Below are 21,653 nucleotides of genomic sequence, written 5' to 3'. Positions count from 1 at the left end.
TTAAATTTTCAAAGATAATAATGGGTTAAGATTTTTTAATTGTATTATTTTTTAGTAAGGTAATGTTGATTTACAACACCGTACATGATTTAGGGTATAGTTTCACACTTCTTCTGATGTATGTTACTACACAATCCCCACCACCAAAACACCCATAGACCTTGACTGTAGCCCACTGTGTCTCCTTTCCGTTTTATCCTATACTCCACGTCTCTCTTTAGTTGTCTCAATTTTACTGTCAGATTTCTAGGGTTTGATTTGTTTAGTTTTGCCTTTTCCTTTGTTTCACTTCTTTATATTCCACATATGAGTGAAGTCATTCAGTATTTGTCTTTCTCCTTTAACTTATTTTGCTTAGCATAATTCCCTGCAGTTCCATTCATGTTGTTCCAAATGGCAGGATTTCATCTTTCTTTCTGGCTGAATAGTATTCCATTGTGTACATAAACCACATCTTCTTAATCCACTCACCTGTCCTTGGGCACTTAAATTGTTTGTATAACTTGGTCACTATAAATATTGCTGCAATGAATATAGGAGTGCATATATCCCTATGAAATAGTGTGGGTTTTTTTTTTTTTGCATTCTTTGGGTAGATATCTAAGAATATAAATCTGAATCCATATAGTAGATCTTTGTTTGTTTTTCAGAATTTTTGTTTATTTTTAATTGTGGTAATATTGGGCACCCCCATAAGGTTATAGTAGATGTATTTTTAATATTTTGTAAAACCTCTATAGAGTTTTCCATCGGGCCTGACGCAGTCTACATTACAACTAATAGTGTACAAAGGTTTCCTTTCTCTCCACACTCCCCCAATACTTCTTCTTCTTCTTCTTCTTCTTTTTTTAAGAACACAAGGTCTTTATTTCTTTTTGAAATACAAATGTTCAGTCTGGATGATGAGCATAAACCAAATACTGGAGAAAATGGCTAGCTCTTCCATTTGTTCCAATGAGTTCCAATGGAGGAAGAGGCTAAATAAGAGTCTAGACTTTTCTGGTCTTTTAATCTTCAGCTTATAAGCAATAGCCTGGTACTCTTTAGGCAGGACTGTCCCAACAAGGTCCATGTGAAAACAGTGAGGATGGAGAAGGCACAGTTCAGTCTGATGCCCCACGTGCTCTCTACAATTCCGAATTTGGTCAGAGCTGGGCAGAGTGAGATCAAGGTGCTGCTTCACCTCTGCTCCCCTGTGCCTCTGATTCTGCTTGGCAGTTTTCAGGGACTGCAGGCTCAGATACTCTGGGAGTTGGTGGGAGCTGTTCCCTTGGCAGTTTGCTGGGCTAACCAGTACTTACATCTTTTGGTCTTGGGCCTCTCAAAGTTCACCACATACATAGGTACCTTCACAGTGTCAAGCCCATTTACCGTCACCAGTACTCGCCCCACCGAATGATGGGCTCTTCTGGTAACCTTACGGCATATGGGGCAGCCACAACACCAAGATTTTTGAGGAAGTGGCGGGCAACTATCTCAGGGTTTAGCTCCCATTTGATATTGTTCTTCATTCCCACCTCCAGGTGACAATGTCTCAGAATTTTCACTGTCGCCTCACCTGCCTTGGTCTGGATCTTCTCCAATTTTCCTACTTGTCTCAGCAATTTCTCCTCTTCAAACATCTTTTTGTTTTCAGGGGATGCATACACAGACAGTCCTTGAGGAAGTAGACGATTCGGCCCACTGATTTCCTCACTGACACGAGGTCACCCCGGACTCCAAGTCCCTCCACTGACTGCGTGAGGATGAGCTCCAGCTTCTCTTTGGGTCAATGCTTCGCGTCCTCCACCAGCTTCTAGACGCGGTGTCGCCGGTGCAGACGCGGCTGCCGGCCCTCTCCGGCCAGCGGCACCTTCCACCAGCGCTCCACGATGACCATGCCCCGACTGCAAGACAGGCTGAAGTCGCGCTCCAGGCCAGGGGTGCTCCCCTCAAGTCGCGGCCCGAGTAGCGCTGGGAGCCCTCCTCGCAGCAGCCGCTCTGTGCTGCCCGTGGCCACCAGTTCCGAGCCTCCCCCAATACTTCTTTTTTTTTTTTTTATTTAAAAGATTTATTTATTTATTTATTTATACAAGCACTGGGTACAGTCAGAAGCGCAGGAGGGTGAGAGAATTCACCAGAGCCAGAGCGGGGAGCAGAGCAGGCAGAGGGACCGCAGTACACTGCTGAGGGGAGCAGCGGGCGGCAGGAGAGGTCTGTGCACCATGTGGGACCCTCCTCTGGTGGCCGGGGAGCAGCCGGGGATCGAACTGGCGCTGCGGAGGCTGCGGGCAGCTTCAAAACCCAGCGCTCAACCGCTGCGCCACCGGGGAGCCCCTCCCCCCAAGTACTTCTTGATTTTAGTCTTTTTTGTATGGGCTATTCTCAAAGTGTGAGATTTTTTTCATTGTGGTTTTGATTTGCATTTTCCTAATAAGTGATTGTGAACATCTTATATGTGAATGTTGGCCACTTGTATTTCTTTGGAGAGATCTCTCTTTCGCTCTTTGCCCATTTTTTTTTTTAAATAATAAATTTTATTTTTATATTCCCCCATACAACTGCACATGCCCCATTCTGACCCCAATCCCTCCCCTCCCCCACCCCCCATAGAGTGTCTCTGGCTCATAGTTGCTTGTTGATTTTGATTTTTACTTTCTTATAGTTATTCTTTTTCCTGGTCCCTTATTTAAGTTTTCTAGATTCCTGCTATGAGTGAGACCATCCGGTATTTTTCTTTTCCTTTCTGGCTTATGTCGCTGAGCATGATCCCTTCCAGCTCCATCCATGTTGCTGCAAATTGCATGTGTTTATCTTTGTTTGAATGCTGAGTAATATTCCATGGTATATATGTACCACATCTTCTTGATCCAGTCATCTATTTTTGTCTTTGCCCATTTTTTGATTGAGTTCTTTGTTTTCTTTTTGTTGAGTTATATGAGTACTTTGTAGATTTTGGATATTAGCCCCTTTTGAGATGTATTATATACAAATATCTTCTTTCATTTGGTAGATTGCTTTTTTCATTTTAATGATACCTTTTTTCCTCTGGAGAAGTTCTTAGTTTGATACAGTCAGTCCCATTAATTTATTTTTGTTTTTGTGCCCTTGGCTATTTATAGTGAAGTCCCCAAAGGCATTCCTGAAGCCAATGGCAAGGAATATTTTGCCAATGCTTTCTTCTATTTATTTCATGGTTTCAGGTCTTACATCTAACTTTTTATTTTTAGACGTGTGGTAAAAGTAAGAGGAAATCTCCAAGTTGGAGATTTGAATTTGGAGTAAAAATTTAAAGCAGGCTATATCATTAAAGTAAAAAAATTAACATTTACTCAGTGCAACTACTGTGACGTAAAAACAGAGCCAGACAATAGTTAAAGGGGTGAAGATAAATTTTCTTCAGGTGCTCTTGGAGTAGAGGAAGAGAGACCTCAGGAGAAAGCTGGACACATTCCAAATGTAATAGGGACAAACAGAGATTTATAGCTAGAAGAGTGGGGTGTCAGTGTATGGAAAATTATTAAAAGAAAACATTAGGGGTATGGGATTCTGGTTAGCCATTCTGCATAAGATTCTCACTGAAGGCAGACCAAGATGATAATATATCATTGAGGGTAGGGCAAGAAATTTGATTTGATATGATAATAATCAGATTCCAAAGGTAGAAATTGAGGAGTCTGATCAGTTATGAAGGGCAGGAGAATTTTTTTTTCAAATTTTTTTAAGAGAGATTATTGCTGATAAGCTCAAGACTGAGACCTAGTCAGAAAGAGGATTCAGAGCAGCCTGACTAAAGTTTAAGGAAACTTAAAGTTTCACCATGAATCAAGTACTCTACTACTATATTATTAATATACACATTTTATGATAAGGACTATAGGGTTCAGAAAGGTTACATACAATGTTATACCTACAACAAGAGACTTACAAGAGTTTCCAATCAAGGTCATTGATTCCAAATACTGTAGTTTTTCTGCCATGCAGTGGGGTCCCTCAAAGGACGACTGAGCATTTGAGTATGACTCGATGTGTGTGTTTCTGTGTTTATCCTGTTAATATGAATGTTTTAAGAGGAAGACTATACTTGGATCCGAAGTTTACTCTCACTCATCTTTATTCCACACTTTGTGTCTTAGGGCACAAAGTGGTCCAAGGATTGGACCACTCTTGGTCCAAGGATTGGTTTACATTATAAGTTGGATATAAGAGAGCTCTATTCTTATATAGCCAAGTATAATTTAATAAGAATATGTTCTGAGAAATGTGTCCTTAGGTGATTTTACTGTTGTGTGACTATCAAGTATAGGTACAAAATCCTAGATGGTACAGCCTACTACACACCTAGGCTAGATGGTATATGCTATTGGACAAATGTTGTATAATCATTTCATTATTAACCAAACTGTTGTTAATCAATGCATCCCTATAATTGTGTATTTCATTTGTGAAGTTAAATATGTTTACCCCATGTCTAGTTGTACAATAAAATAATTAGCATACAGCGAATAAACAATAAAAATGCAATTTGCCACTTTGTGAATAGCCAAAATGTATAGATTATGTAGAGGGAGTAGAAGTAAAGCAAACAGCAAAAGACAGAGTTATAGACAAATATATGGAACAATGTGAGTTATTTTGATGATTATTACATAGTCATTTGTAAGAGCAAAATAAAATCAGTGCAGCTCTTGATTACTTATACATGTAAGACTTCTTTTCAACTACATGTTGTTTAAGACAATTTTGCCAAGAGGTTAAAAGAACAAGTCTGGAATCACTCTTTCTGACTCTAAATCTTGGTTCTGACATTTGCTCTTTAGACACCTGACAAGTTATTTAAACTTTCTCAATTTTTTAATTTGTAAAATAAGCTTGATTTAATAAGATAATATTGATAAAGTGCCTAGTACAGTGCCTGGTATATAGTGAACAGTCACCAAATATTGGCTATTGTTGTTATTATTTATAGTACCATCTACTGTGCTTCTACAATACTTCCTTATACATGGTCTCTATTTCCTCTAATTCAGCTTCAACAGAGATAAAGTCTTAACTAAAAACAATACTATATTTAAAATTTCTTTCATTTTTCAAATCACCCCCTTTCGCATCTTTTTAAAGCAGTCATGATTTCTTTTTAAAAATAAGCTTTTTTTTCCTTATTTCCCCCATAATTTTGAAAGATGTCATTTTTTTGTTCTAGTCACTAATGGCATTAAAAGGAACTTTAGAATGAGAAAATTGAAAAATTTCCTGGGCCATGTAAACACTCTGATTAACTTTACACACTGATTAAATTTACACTCTGATTAAATTTTAAATGAACACAAGCTGCTCATTTACAACCAGTACTGAAAAATAAAATACATTCTGCTGACATTGCAAAAAGAGGGAGGCAGTCAGACAACCTCCTAAATCTAGTAGAACTCTAGCTCTATCAGTACACAAGAAATAGAGAGAGGAAAATATCAAACAACACCATAGAAATGCTATCTATAAAATCCAGAGAGAGGAGATTCTAAGAGTAGAGTTACATGGGGCCTCCCTGGTGGCATAAGGGGTTAAGACGTAACCTAAGAAGCTACCTGCAGCCTCTGCAACATGAGATCAATTCCCAGCCAGGGAGCTACCCACACAGCAGCAGACCTTTCCTGTCTCACCCGCTGCTCCCTTCAGCAGTGCATTTCAGTCCATCTGCCTGTTCCCACTCTGTCTCTGGTGAATCCTCTCACCGCCCCCACTCCACACCTCTGGCCTGTACCCCAGTTCTTGTAATACACAAATAAATCTTTAAAAAGAAAAAAAGAGTAGAGTTATATGACCTGATCTCTGTAACAAAATAATTACATAAAAGAACAAAGAGATGGTGTGGGGTTGGGATGGATGGGGGAAGAGGGGCAGATGGAGAGGAGAGTAGAAGGCTAAAAGATACTTAAAATACATGTCACTCATTCATAATATATTTCATAATATATGGACTTTATTTGGAATCTGGTTAAAACAAACATGATGTTAAAAAAAAACACACTTATGAGATAAATAGAAATTGAATAATACCTAGATACTAGATATTTTATTTTTTTTTAATTTTTTTTTTATAGAGGCATGTTTTTATTTATTTATTTATTTATTTGTTTTTTTGTTTGTTTATACAAGCACTGGGTACAGTCAGAAGCAAGGGAGGGTGAGAGAATTCACCAGAGCCAGAGCGGGGAGCAGAGCAGGCAGAAGGACCGAAGTACACTGCTGAGGGGAGCAGCGGGCGGCAGGAGAGGTCTGCGCGCCATGTGGGACCCTCCTCCGGTGGCCGGGGAGCAGCTGGGGATCGAACTGGCGCCGCGGAGGCCGCGGGCAGCTTCGCAACCCAGCACTCAACCGCTGCGCCACTGGGGAGGCCCCTAGATACTAGATATTTTAAAGTATTACCAAATTTCTAAGTAATGAAAAATGTTTGCATTAAAATAATTATTTTACTTTAGATGTATATAATATATATAATAGATTTATAATAGATAGGATTAAGCTTATAGGATGGTATTTGCTTCAACTGTATGTAGCTATGTGACAAATAAGTGAGGGAAAGATGAAATCAAATTGGCCATGAGTTTAAAACTGTCGAAGTGCAGTGATTGGATACTGAGGGATTCATTATACGACTTTGCTTCCTTTTTGTATATTTGGGAAACCTTTCAGAGTAAAATGATTTTTTAAAGAAACAATTTCTGGGCACAGCAGACCTCTCCTGCTTCCCTCAGCAGTGCACTTCAGTCAGTCTAGCTGTTTTGTTCCCCACGCTGTCTCTGGTGAATCCTCTCACCACCCCCCCACACGTCTGGCCTGCACCCCAGCTCTTGTATGCATAAATAAACAAATCTTCCACATTTGCCTGGTCTGCTTTGGGCTCTGAGGCTGCTTCAGGGTGGTCCTGCCAAAGGGGCAGCAGCCCTGGGATCAGGGTCATTTTAAGCAAGTGAAAAGTGTTTGTTTTTTGGGGTTTTTGGCATAAATAAACAAATCTTAAAAAAAAAAAGAATTTCTGATTGCTGAGTAATGAACAATGATGTAAGAAAATTTAAAAAAAGAATGAATAAAAAGAAAGAATTTCTGATCTTATAAAATGCAACATACATACATAAAAATTATTTTAAATTTACAAGATTTTCTTTTTCTTCAATTATTATTTCAAAACATGTGAAGGTGAACAACCTAAAATATTTTACTCTGTTTTGTGAACTATGTTTCTAATGTGTCATATTTGTCTGCTTTTCTTCCAATATTCCTGGGTGACATTATGGAATGCTAATGGGAAAGATCATTTTTCTATAGCTCCCAGAAAGTTATTGATACATATTTATCAATAGAAGCCACCCACTTACAATAGAGTCAGGTATATACCAAAATCCATTTAGAATGTAACTTTTCTATTTTATTTCTTTCAACTGTCAGGACAGTATAGTTGTGGAAAATGTATCCCAAAACCAAAAAATAAATAATTATATGCTAGCTATCCATAACTGTATTTATTTATTATTGAGGTAACATTTATGTACAACACAACATGTGATTCAAAGGCATAGATTCACAGCTCTTCAGGTGCCTGTCATCCCAACACACAACCAATAATTTTATTTTATTTGTTTATTTTAAAAATTTATTTTATTTAGGGCCTCCCCGGTGGCGCAGCGGTTGAGCGCTGGGTTGTGAAGCTGCCCGCGGCCTCTGCGGCGCCGGTTCGATCCCCAGCTGCTCCCCGGCCACTGGAGGAGGGTCCCACATGGTGCACAGACCTCTCCTGCCGCCCGCTGCTCCCCTCAGCAGTGTACTTCGGTCCTTCTGCCTGTTCTGCTCCCTGCTCTGGCTCTGGTGAATTCTCTCACCCTCCCGCGCTTCTGACTGCACCCAGTGCATGTATAAACAAAAAAACAAGCAAATAAATAAATAAATAAATAAATAAAACATGCCTCTATTAAAAAAAAAAAAAAAGACTTAAAAAAAATTATTTTATTTATACAATAGCTGGGGTACAGGCCAGAGGTGTGGGAGGGTGAGAGGATTCACCAGAGACAAAGTGGGGAGCAGAACAAGCAGACAAACCGACAGCACTGCTGAGGGGAGCACCAGGTGAGACAGGAGAGGTCTCCCGCGCCATGTGGGTATCTCCCTGGCCGGCCGGGAATAGAACCTGCTCCGCGGAGGCTGTGGACAGATTCACAGCACTGTGCTCAATCCGCTGCACCACCGGGGAGGCCCCGACCAAAATTTTAAATTATTTTCAAATACTAAAATTTTTGCCAATGCTGGAGGTGCGGTTTAATAGAATTAATCCCCAAAATGTTTTCCTTAAAAAGCAGATACTGGAGAATTTGAAAAAAACTGAAACTGTTTTCATGAAAATGAAGTTGAAGAAAACTGTCTCAAGTTAGATGACAGGATCTTCCACACCTGCCTGGTCTGCTGTGGGCTCTGAGGCTGATTTGGGGTGGAACTGCCAAAGGGGCAGTCCTGGGATTAGGGTCATTTTAAGCAAGTACAAAGTGTTGTTTGTTTTTTTTTTTATATAATGCTAACTTTAAACATTGCAATTTTATGGACTATATTAAGTGTTTGCAATTAATTAAATGTAAAAATTTGAAAGCTTCCTCATAATTCAGGCAGGTATTAAATCTTATTAAAAAATAGACTGATTTTTTTCTTTTTCTTTCTGGTTTATTTTGATGAGCATGATCCCTTCCAGCTCCTCCTCATAGCAGGAGTTTAGAAAACCTAAATAAGAGACAAGGAAAAAACCTAATTATAATAAAGTAAAAATCAAAATCAACAAGCAACTATAAACCAGAGACACACTATGGGGGTAGGGGGAGGAGGGAGTAGGATCAAAACAAAAGGGGTGGGAATTGTGTGGGGACTATAACCAAGATGAAAATGCATACCTTGTGCAAAAATGAAAAATGATATAAAAATGTATAAAATAAAAAAACAAAGAAAAAAGTAGACTGAATTATTTTCTTATTGCTTCTCTAACAAACTACCAGAAACTTAACAGATTAAAACAACATATATTGATTATCTTATAGTTCTGGAAGTCACAAGTGTAAAATGTGTTTCACTGAACTGAAATCGAAGTGGCAACAAGGCCATGTTCCTTTCTGGGTCTCTAAGGGAGAATCTGATTTCGTCTATATTTTCTTTTTTTAAAGATTTTATTTTATTTATTTATACAAGCACTGGGTACAGTCAGAAGCGTGGGAGGGTGAGAGAACTCACCAGAGGCAGAGCGGACAGCAGAGCAGAGCAGGCAGACTGATGAAGTGCACTGCTGAGGGGAGCAGAGGGTGGCAGGAGAGGTCTGTGCGCCATGTGGGACCCTCTCCAGGTGGCTGGGGATCGAACCGGTGCTGCAGAGGCTGCAGGCTGCTTCTCAACCCAGCGCTCAACCGCTGCACCTCCAGGGAGGCCCCGCTATGTTTTCAACATAGACTGATTGAGTCTTTCTCACTGGCATCTCTTTTACACTAACGTTTCTGCTTTCTTCTTAGATATTTAAGGACTCTTGTAATTATATTGGTCCCACGTGGATAATCCAAGATAATCTTCCTCTCTTAAGGTCAGCTGATTAGAAACCTTCGCTCCATGTACTACTTTAATTCCTCTTTGCCAATAACCTAAGCATTCAAAGGTTCCAAGGATAACGATGCGGACATGAACATCTTTTGGAGGGGGGAGTAGGGGGGATTATTCTGCACATAGCCCAACTGAATTCCATACTTTAAAGGCTTTTTTCCAAGATATCTTTTTTTCACAAATAGTTTACTTTGCTATTTTACTGGTAGAAAAATATGGTTGCTTAAAATTAATAGTGATGCTGAGTTCTTTCAGGTGACTCAAATAAAAAGATGCTGTAAAAGTCAATTTCAATGCATATCCAAACCTGTAGAAATGTTTACTGATATGTTCAAGTGACACATCTATAGTTTCAAAATACTAAACAAATTACAGTGGTCTAAGGAATACCCTTACATCAACGGCATTTGTTTATGACTTAGGCATAAAGTATGATGCCCTTTCTGAGCAGTGTGATTTATCCAAACATCGAAAAGAAAGACATAACATTGCCAGAAGCCTATTCTAGATTGTCAAAGCAGATTCAGGTCTTTGCATCAATGGCTGACAATCCTGGATCTTTTCCTGAAAAGGCTGTCAGAGCATTTCAGAACTTGCTCTTTTAACAAAATTCACTACACACAATGAAATGTCTTAAAAGAAGTGATGGAGAAATTCCCAATAGTTCCTCAAGATAAAAAGGATCAAAATTCTATACAATGTCACTCTTTAAAAATGCTATTTTTTTCTAAGGTAGCTATATGCAAAATCATAAACTTTATCATGGACTAACTTATCTTCTGAAAACTATTTTGATAACCAGGAAGGATATACCTTCTCACTTTCTTATTTAGACAGTTATAGTTTTCTATAACCCTTTAATTTTTATATTCAGCAGACATAATAACTGCTTTCAAAAAAATCTTACATGTCCCAATGATCTGTTCCTAAAGCACCTGAATCTCAATGGTAACTCATATAGGTCATTTGATGAAGTACAATATAGAAACACATTATATGTTTAGCTAAACCCACATTCAACCTTCAGTATATGGATAGCCTAATGGATATCACACTAAAATTAGAAGACTGATTTAGCAACAGAATTTTTCCCCACCATTTATTAGTCTTGTCAACTGTTTCAGAGCTTCAGTGTCCATTCCGTTTATTAGGCCTATTTTTCTCCCGAGAAATCTATCAGATTCATCTTCTAAACATACCATTTGTGCACAGCACAATTGCTGTGCTAGCAATTGAATAAAAATAAGTTAACATAGATATATGTGAACTAACACAACCTAATGCCTTGCTTTTAATGGCACAAAAACTCTCAGTTCTTCGGGTGCAAGATTTCACTCATCTCTGATATTCCCAACTCATCTTCGCATTCTGTCCTGGTTTACAACTATGTAACAATATATTACACAGTACTAGAAATAATAAAAAGTGATAGTAGTCACTGATAAAATAATACAATAAAATAATATAATATTTTAAAAGTAAATATTTCTTCTTGACAGACAAGGAAAATGAGGATCAGGAAGGTTAGGTGACATATCATATTGTACTTAAGTTTCGAAACTACCAGGTCTATTTTATTCAAAATATAAACTAATTTCATTGGCCAATGAGGCCTCTAATCAGCCAAGGTGATTATCAGTTGTCTTTCTAAATTTGACTGTATTGACTCCTTTGTCTCCAGTATGATTGTTCTATTTCCTTATCCAAGAATTTATCACCTCTTATTTGGACCCTTGAAATAACTGCTCAAATGGTTTCTGCATTTCTAGTACTTCAACCCATAAAAGTCATATTCAACAACTTTGATCACAGCCATTCCCAGATGAAAAACCTCCAATGGTTCTACATTGCCTGGAGGTGGGTTTTCCAACAGGCTGATCACAGACCTTTGCCAGATGGATTATGAAACCACATCACCACATTCTTTGCTGGCTTCCGCCTCTCCGCCTCTCCCATGTTGTGACTCACACATTTGAAATGCACAGGGAGGGCTGCCACACCAGTTACTTACTTGCATTTCAAATACTTGAGATTAAAGAGAATATGTATGATTAGAAGCCTTCAGCATGTCCCTCTTCACTGCCACATCCCATTCATTTTGGGGGAGCTGGCCAGAAACCACACAGATTGAAATACCAAAGACTGCCTGCAAAGTTCTAATTCTTCCCTTGATCCATGTGGTATTCTGACAGAATTTTCCTTTTATCAAAATATCTGATACTTTCTCAATTTCTTTCCTGAACAAATACTTAAAATATCAGACTGCCCAATTCAAAACACATGCTCACAAAACTTCAGAATTGTCAGTCCATAAGGAGCAATGTAAACTCTCATCTTATATTCAAAATTAATTATAATTTGACCTCATTTCTCTTTCACTGTATTTTGACTAGTTTTCAACATTCACCACCTCATCATCATCCCCATACACTTATGCTACTGTACATTTTTTCCAAGCATGTCTCCTACCTAGACTGTCATTTGCATTCTTCTGTATTTATCTGAATGAACCTATAAAATAGAGAACTAAAGCCTACAGTGTGGTATTGGCTCAAATAACCTCTGTAGTTCAAGCCTGAGAATATGAGTTTCTAAGTATACCCTCCTGCAGGGAGATTTCTACATCAACATTGACCAGAATGATCACTCTACCAGGACTATCTAGAGCAGTATTTGTTCATAAATTCAATGACACAGTATCAGGATTATGAAGTTCGAAAAATTTTTAGAAATAATCTTTTAGTCCAATGACACACATGTAATTCTTTGTAGTGATATTGTGTGTGTGAATGCGTGCATGTCTTATGTCCTAAACGAGATCCTTCCTTAAAGGAGGAAATGTGTCTCAAATGTCTTTGTATTTCCTAGTGGAAGATAAAAAGATTAAATGTAGAATGGTCAAGAAGGAAAACTGTGCAGAGAAATAAATCTCACATTTCCTCTAAATGAGCTGCACATGAAAAATACACAAAAGAAAGTACATGAATAAAAGAGCTAAAAATTAAAAACTTTTCCTTTAGGTTATTTTTTTCCTGACATATGATTTTAAATTAAAACTTAGAATAGCATCAAAATAAGACAGTAAGAAAACAGTTTTAGAAAAAGCCCAAATATAATACAGAACCGGGGAAAACAAGGTATAAAAAAATGAAGTCTCTTTATGAAGGTTAAAATTTTAACAAAGCCACATACTAAAAAATTCTAGAAACCATTATCTATAATTTTCACTAAAGTGCTTATTTTAAACAAATAGTTGCTATTCTAAGGTGAATTAATTAGGAACTATATTTGTTTTCTTTAGGTGTACAATTGCAATCAAGTCATGCAGAAAGTTTATTAAAGCTTGGCAATTTTTTTCAACAGCACATCAGACTCTATATTCAATTCAAATACACTTATAAGAAAAATATCTTTCTCTACTTCAAGTTTTAAGTCTTTAGAAGGAGTATAATTGTACTTTCATTACTCAAAATGAATTTAAAAGTTTTATTGACAAATTTATTATCTTAGAAAAATAAATTGATATTTGAACAATAGAGAATTCCTAATACCCAAATTCATCAACATACACATAGAAGTGTAACTTTTAGGATTTTCTTTAATGAATTTCCTCTTGTTCTGGATAACTCTCCCATCCACTACTATGTGCACCAGTAGAGAGAATACTGAATCATAATTAGCTCCTTGCACCACCCACCACCCACCCCTATCTAAGATAAACTAGGTCCCTTTTAGAAACTTGCTCTATTTCAGGGCTTCTTAATCCCCCAGCCTCTTGCCCATCTTCTGCTGACACACCGGCAGCACAGGGAAAGCTCATGTAATTTCACTGTAGAGTTAGGGACTGGCTTGTCTCTGTGTGGTCCTTCAGTACTTGCTTTTATTGATCTCCACTTGAGGTGTTATTTTATTGACTGGTGAGAAATCTCTGTAAGGACTAGTGTGAGAATGACTCTTGGAAAACTCAGTTGTTCCCTCTGTATGGAACTCCATGAAACTCAACTCATTCTTCATTGGCTAATGATTTTGGAGGGTCCACCTCAGAGCATTTGCTGTGGGATTCACTCACTCTACATGGTCATTTCTTTTGGTTGTAACACTCAGATACTCTCTGAAACTCAGATACTCAGATACTCTCTGAGTGCCCCATGAAAATCTCTGATTTTTTTCCATTTCATTTGGAGACCAGGGAAATCAGGGATGCCCCATGTTAGTTTCTCTTGTACTCTACCCCACCTTTCTCTGATATCTGCTGTGATTTGGGTTGACCTATTTGCATAGGGCCTCTCAAATGACCTGGAAATTTTCTCATCCTGTGCACTGGTGTTCCATCGGAACTACTCTAAAATTGCTTCCAAATCATTCTTGTTGGACATACTACACGTAAATGGGTGGTGGGGCCAAGAAAAGACATTGATGGCTAAATGATTCTCCTGTTCTCTCTCTTCTCTCTCTCTCACTCTCTCTTTCACGCACTCTCTCCCTTTCTCTCTGTCCCTCCCCAGATGAAAAGACCCTTTCTGTCCTTCTCTCATAAAAGGATTTTCTTCTTTATATTTTCCTATCCTTGCATTAAAGGGAGAAAAGGACAGGAAAAGATGCTAAACTGTTGAGAAGGGAACATATTAGGAAATAATTTAAAAATATTACCATCATTAAACACATTTGGGGAACTACAAGCAGTTTGGTATAGTGGCCAATTATTCTGAAAAACACAGACACCTGAATTGGAAAATAATGGGCCTGGACAATTTCAGCTGACACTACAATCAGGAAAGCAGTTTTATAGTGACATATTTTCTTGATTTAGGGAGGTGGTTTAGGGGTTAAGAACAAGAACTCTGAAGTCCTATTATCTGATTTTAAATTCTATACCTACCACCACTTACTGTGTACCCCTGGGAAATTTACATTGCCTCCTAATATGCTTTAGTTTCCTCATCTATAGAAAAGCAAGATGCAAGTGTCTCCTTGAATGTTGTGATAATTCATTGATTGCATATAAAATACTAGAAGAGTGCCTGTATTACAAAAACACTCTAAAAATGTTATATTTATTAACATTGGTATACTGAAAATAAAACCTGTTATTTTCTAATCTGGAGAAACAATCCATTTTGACCCATGGTGAAGTGTGACTCCTTCACCATTACAGTTATTCCTTGAAATTTTATCCCTGTTTCTTTATGCAGAGTAAGAACAAATAATAACTATGCTGAATCTCATGGATACTTAATCATGCAACCTGGAATGATGGGCTTAGTCAAATCAGAATTAGATTTTAGATAATCAGCATATGTGTTCATTAAATTAAAGGGAAGCAGTCATAAAACACTTTCACGTTATTTTCTTCCATTTGAAAATCAGTTTTCCTCTTGTGTGTTCCCAACTTTGTTTAGAGCCCATGGAAACTTTGGAATTAACTAAAAGACAAAATTTGGTCCCAAGTTCTATTAAGCAAGTTTCCATGGCAATTTGCTCACCCTTTATCACATAGGACATCTTGGACAAGTATTATTGAAGAGTGTGTTCTTAGATGTTATAACTGTTGATGCACCTTAAAGCTATCTTGCCAGTCATTTTAATGAAGATTTAAGTATGACTTGACTCATGTATGATTATACTCTTATTTCTCTACTGCTTGATTTGCCATGAGGATTTGATTTTAAAATTAGCCAATTTTTTTTTTTTTGGCATCAGCAAAGTATAAGAAATTGTAACAATTCATTCAAATATGTTGACCTCTGAAATTTATTTAATGAATGTCATTATAAAAGGAAATTTTAAAATATGTAATGGCCAATCAAAACTGAATCTCGGGAAATATGGTAATAAACCCTCATGATGTTATTTTTTTATTGAAGCAACTTTACATTTTAACATTATATAAGTTACAGGTATCCATCATTAAGAATCAACATCTTTATATACTTCAGTAAGTATACCACTAAGAAGTTTAATTCTATCTTTAACCACACAGTCGGCTAATTTTTTAAACTACAAATAAAACCCTCTTCACAAAATTAAAAAGACATATCCTTGGGAAATGAGAAATACTAAATTTTTATATATGAGGGAGAAAATATAGTCAATGTTAAAAACATACAGAGAATATGTTATAACAGGAATACTCAAGTGCTGAAACATGAAGAAAATGTTCAATAATTTAAAAAAGGATTATTTCTAAATAGATTTTAAAAAAGGTTTGTATGACATGTAAGCATCTCTGCATGTTTCAATTACATGTAAAATATGAAAGCAATGAATTGAAATGTTTTATTATAGACAGACAGTTGACATATTAATTAAATGATTATTTACATACTCATGCATATTTTCAGTCAGAGCATTAGGAATATGAGTTTAAAGATTTTTTTAAAAGATGTATTTTATTTATTTATGCATACAAGAACTGGAGTATAGGCCAGAGGTGTGGGTGGGGCATTGAGAGGATTCACCAGAGACAGAGTGGGGAGCAGAACAGTCAGATCCACTCAAATACACTGCTGAGGGGAGCAGTGGGTGAGACAGGAGAGGTCTGCTGGGCCATGTGTGTCAGCTCCCTGGCCGAGAATCGAACTCATTCTGCAGTGGCTGGTGATAGTTTGACAGTGCTGAGGCTTTAGCCCCTGTGCCACCAGAGAAGCCCCAAACGATTTTTTTTTTTTTTAGTTTGGTACCTTGCTAATTTTTTTTTGTTTGAGTTAGTACATTTCTTTAGTTTCTTCATGTACTGCACATCAGTGAAATTTTATGGTATTTGTCTTTCTCCATTTGACTAATTTTACTAAACATAATACCCTCTGTGGTTGTAAATGGTAGGATTTCATCTTTTTTATAGTTAAGTAGTATTCCATTGTGTATATATACCACAACTTTTTTATCCAATGATCTGTTGATGAACACATAGATTGTTTCCAACTTTTAACTATTTAAATAATGAAACAATAAACATGGGAGTGTATATAACACTTCAAAGTAGTGTTTTTGTATTTTGGGGTAAATGCCCAGGCATACACTATGGATTCTATGGAATTCCTATTTTTACTTTTTTTTCAGCTTTAAAGGTTTTCACAGTTTCTTTATTTTTTTAATATTTTATTTTATATATTTTTACATCATTTTTCATTTTTGCACAATGTGTGCATTTTCATCTTGGTTATATTCCCCATACAATTCCCACCCCCTTGTTTTGATCCTATTCCCTCCTCCCCACCCTGTAGTGTATCTCTGGTTTACAATTGTTTTTGCTTGCTGATTTTGCTTTTTACTATATTATTATAATTAGGTTTTTTCCTAGTTCCTTACTTAGGTTTTCTAAATTCCTGCTATGAGTGAGACCATCCAGTATTTTTCTTTTTCTTTCTGGCTTATTTTGCTGAGCATGATCCCTTCCAGCACCATCCATGTTGCTGCAAATTACATGGGTTTATCTTTTTTGAATGCTGAGTAATATTCCACTGTGTATATGTACCACGTCATCTTGAGCCAGTCATCTATTTTTGGTCATTTGGGTTGCTTCCAAAGCTAAGCTATTGTAAATTGTGCTGCTATAAACACAGAGGTGCAGGTGCCCTTTTGAATTAATGATTCTGTGCCTTTGGGTAAATACCTAGGAGTGGAATTGCTGGGTCATATGGAAGCTCCATCTTTAGCAGATTGAGGAATGGCCACACAGCTTTCCTTAGTGGATGGACCAATTTGCACTCCCACCAGCAATGCAGGAGAGTTCCTTTTTCTCCGCATCCTTGCCAACATTTGTTGTTACTAGTTTTTTTAATATGTGCCATTCTCACTTCACAGTTTCTTTAAATGGTATTTACATGGCAAAATTTAAAATATAACAGTGACTTAAAAATAAAATGTTCAATACAAAAAGTTAAATACTGTAGACCAGAGGTATTCTGAAGTTAAAAAATGACAAATAAGATACTTGTATTATCTGTAACAAAATTCAGCAAATTAGATCACTCTAACTACACACAATAAAAGGTATTAAGAAATGTGAAGTCAAACATGAAATTGCTGTTAAAAACCTACATTATAGGGCCTCCCCAGTGGCGGAGCAGTTGAGCGCTGGGCTGCGAAGCTGTTCGCAGCCTCTACAGCACCGGTTCGATCCCCAGCTGCCGGCAAGGGTCCCACATGGCGCGACAGACCTCTCCTGCCGTGCCCGCTGCTCCCCTCAGCAGTGTACTTCATCAGTCTGCCTGCTCTGCTCTCCCCTCTGGCTCTGGTGAATTCTCTCACGCTCCTGCGCTTCTGACTGTACCCAGTGCTTGTGTAAATAAATAAATAAATCTAAAAAAAAAAAAACCAACCCTACATTATATGTAAATAATGTATGATTTACTGAATAAAAGATTTAGTGGAAGTAGCCTCAAACACACTTAAAGATGTTTTAGCATGATACATTTTTTTTATTCTCACAGAGAGTAAGGAAATTCTCAGATTTGACTCAGCGGGTTTATAGTGGGTTGCTCTTAAAGTGAACTTTCTTGTCTTTGAATCAATATTTTCTTTCATATTATATTTTCTAAGTGCCACTATGAGCCTTTGGGAAAGCTTTGTTTTCACTTATATGAAAACTGGAAATTACTCTGTGTATAAATGGCATAAAGATAATTACTTCCATTCTTGAAAAACAGATCAGACTCTTTCTCACTAATAAAACTGGCAATGCATTAGAAGTTACAATATAACTTTGTGCTTAGTAGGAATAATCACATGTGAAGTGTTTTTGAGTGACTGAATGATTGAGGAAAAAGAACAATTATAGAGCTACAAAATTGAATATCAAAGCAAAGCCATTTATTTAGAAGTTTTTTTTTAAGCAACTCTTAAGACCTGGGGCTCTAGAAATCAGAAGTACACTTGTCTTTTCACCATGAAAAGACTAAATGCTATTCTTCTTAACAAAATCGAATGGGCCAATGGAGCAGCTTGTTTTTATAAAAACATAAGGCAACATTTTAATTGATTTATTAGTGTTTGTAATATACTGAGAGCTTACCCATAGCCTCAAAGTGGTCCTGGGATTCATCAAAACATAAACTATCAGAGTTTGCTAATCAGGAAACACCTACTTATTCTCTAGCCACCATGCTACCACTTACTTGCTCCTACTCCCCTAAAAGTAGTAAAAAATGCATTGCATGAAATTAAAGTTCAAATCAGATATTGTATGTTAGGGGTGAACCTATAACCTGTACAATTTTTCCTTCCAACTTCCTGTGTCTTTACCTTGTTTTCTCCTCTCTAAATTTATTTACCATTTTCTAACCTTATACATAGCAATTTATATGTTAGCATATACTTTAATCTAAATGTAGCTCTCTTATACGTTGCCTACCCCGTGCCATTAACGCCATTTCCAAAAATGGAGCAAATGAAGATATAAATATAAAAAGATGGATATATATAGTGACAATGCCAATGAGAAGCATCATTCTAAAAGAAGTTTAGCAGCTGAAAAACATATCACCCAGACTTACCTTAAAGTAATTTCTTTAAATGACTTTTTTTATTAGAAATTGCAAAGAAATGACTTATCATCTAATGTAACATTAGACAAAATTTTAAATTGTGAACATGGAATAGCAACAGCAAATTCTGTACAGCAAAAACCTGTTTAGCATCAGTACAACTTTTCGAATGACAGGCTAACAGGAAGATGCAGGTAAAGGTGCAGACAAGCAATGAAATCATTCGCTAGCCCATGATATTTTGCATTGAAACCAGACAAAAAGGGCAATTAAAAGAGTCATGAAATCTAGAGGATAATGCATTCCTAAAATTTTCTTTGAATCTGAAATAATTTCTCTATGCTGCATGCATTTCATAGGAAAAGTTGCTATATATTTGATATACAGAAATATACTTACTTGTTATCCCAAGGTTATCATTTATAAGCATGTAAAATTTAAGATTTTTTAAATGTTTCTTAAACTCATTTGATCCTAGCAGTCAAAAACACTAAGAATTATTTCATTGGCCAATCACTCTAACCTTACTCTATATATTACAGCTTGGACTAACCAATCAAAATGCAAAATATTAGCAAGGTCATAGTAGTATAACAAAACATACTACTATATTTCATAGATTACAAAAGACATTAAAATTCTGATACCCCATTCATAAGGAAAAGATTGTAATGAGAATAGAAAATGGCACAACATTAATTCATTGTGTGACAAAGAATATAATGAGAATGGGAAATAGTACAAACATAACTCATTCTTGTTACAGTTTTAAGATTGTAATGTCATGGTTCATATCACATACTTAGCAAGAAGGTGGTAGTCAACGTGTTGCAATATTCAATGGTTATCCTGACTTTAGTAAGAACATTATTTTAAATATATGCTATATATACTTTAAATATATGTATATACACAATGTTTTAAAATTTTTGTTTTCAGGAATAGGTATATTTAAATATTAAACAATGTTGCTAAAAGGTTTTATTTGAAAAGATAGTATGGATATGATTAAAATATGAGAGTACTATCATAAATCCACCAGACAAGTGAAAAATATGAAACCAAAATGTGCAATTGGATACATTCAAGTTAATATTTTAAAATGTAATAAATATATTGGTAACCAATTCCTTTAAAACATTTTATAAAGCGATGCATGATTTTATAAAATATTCAACTACTACATTGCAAAGTCAGGGATTGTTCCTAGTGTGGTTGCCAGTCTTTGCCCAATGATTATTTCTGAACTTTGATTTTTCTGAGATGAACAAATATGCTCTCTACAGGAAGCAATATTCTAGCAAGTGTGGAGCACTGGGAAAGCAAAGCTAGTATTTGTTAACAAAAATATAACCTGTAATAGCAATATGAACAATTTAAAAAGTTGCTTCAAGTGATTATGAAGATAAAAAAATGACAAATCCATTTTATCAGCTCTAAATTATCCACCATAGAAGGAAGGCATATTGTGAATTATCACAAACATTGTGTGTGTATGTGTGTGTGTGAATATTTAAAATGTATTTCTATTTCCCCCCTAGTTGATTTTACTTTTTAATTACATAAGCAGTGGTTAATATTAAGATTAGATTTAAACTTATTTGCATTTCTTAAATAAATATCCAATAACATGCTGGGATGTGGGGTCAAATTTAATTAACCCAGGATTTAAAAATTGACATAAATTATCCCAAAAATAGATAACCCACACATTTTTAATTGAGTAGCTGGCATGGGAATATTCCACTTTTAAACATCTTTAGTTTATTGAGAAAGTTGAATGTAAAAAGAGTTTTTGTAAAATGAGTAGTTACTTCTATTGAAATAACTACTCATTTTACAAAAATTCTTTTTACATTCAATGGGGAAAAAGTGTTAGTTACATTGTTAAATCAAAAGTCACACCTAACAGCATGCTTAAATCCACAGTTACATGTTTATAAAATGTAGCTGAATTTTTTTATACTTGAATTTTTTTAAATATTTCACAAAATCTAAATTCTAGTAACTTTCAAGATTTCAATGATTGTTTAGTAGTCCACTGAAGTAATATTTAAAATAACATATTTTGTTGTCTAAGTTAGGTTTTTATAAAATATGTAAAGCTGACAGAGATCATTTTATTGACTATGTAAGAATAGTACTCATTAATTAGATTGTTGCAAAACTGGTTTGGTAAAATTAATGCTACTCTAAGGGAATAGTATTTTAATAGACCCTAAGGAGATTTTAGAATTTAGACATTATATTGTTCAAAACTAAGTGTTTGTCCAATGGATTGTCAGGATATCTTAAAATTCGCAGAGACTTGACCTTCTAATGATTGTGGTTTTAAAGAATGTGAAGAAAAACTGCAGAGTTTTCTGTAATATGTTCTTTTTTGGAGTAATAACTTGGAGTAATAACTTCTTATAATGAACTCAAAGTTAAAACAGAGGTAAAAAGTGAGATAATTACAATATTTAACATATCCCTGAGAAAAATTTTTGATCCAAAATTTAAAATAAAGACAAGTATATTAAGGTTAATTATGAAGAATTTAAACAGCTAAGAACTAGTCAAGAAATT

At 36.0% G+C, this 21,653-nt stretch overlaps 1 pseudogene; it reads right to left on the bottom strand.

Annotated features, from left to right (window-relative positions):
• Positions 1-1,179: 1,179 nt before the first annotated feature.
• LOC119258497 (39S ribosomal protein L9, mitochondrial-like) lies at positions 1,180-4,448 on the bottom strand (annotated as a pseudogene).
• Between the last annotated feature and the right edge of the window lie 17,205 nt (positions 4,449-21,653).

Source organism: Talpa occidentalis, unplaced genomic scaffold, assembly GCF_014898055.3.
Source record: "Talpa occidentalis isolate TD23 unplaced genomic scaffold, MPIMG_talOcc4v2.1 talOcc4.5, whole genome shotgun sequence".
Lineage (NCBI taxonomy): Eukaryota > Metazoa > Chordata > Mammalia > Eulipotyphla > Talpidae > Talpa > Talpa occidentalis.
The sequence above is the reverse complement of the archived record's forward strand: the minus strand, read 5'-3'. Positions and strand labels throughout refer to the sequence as shown.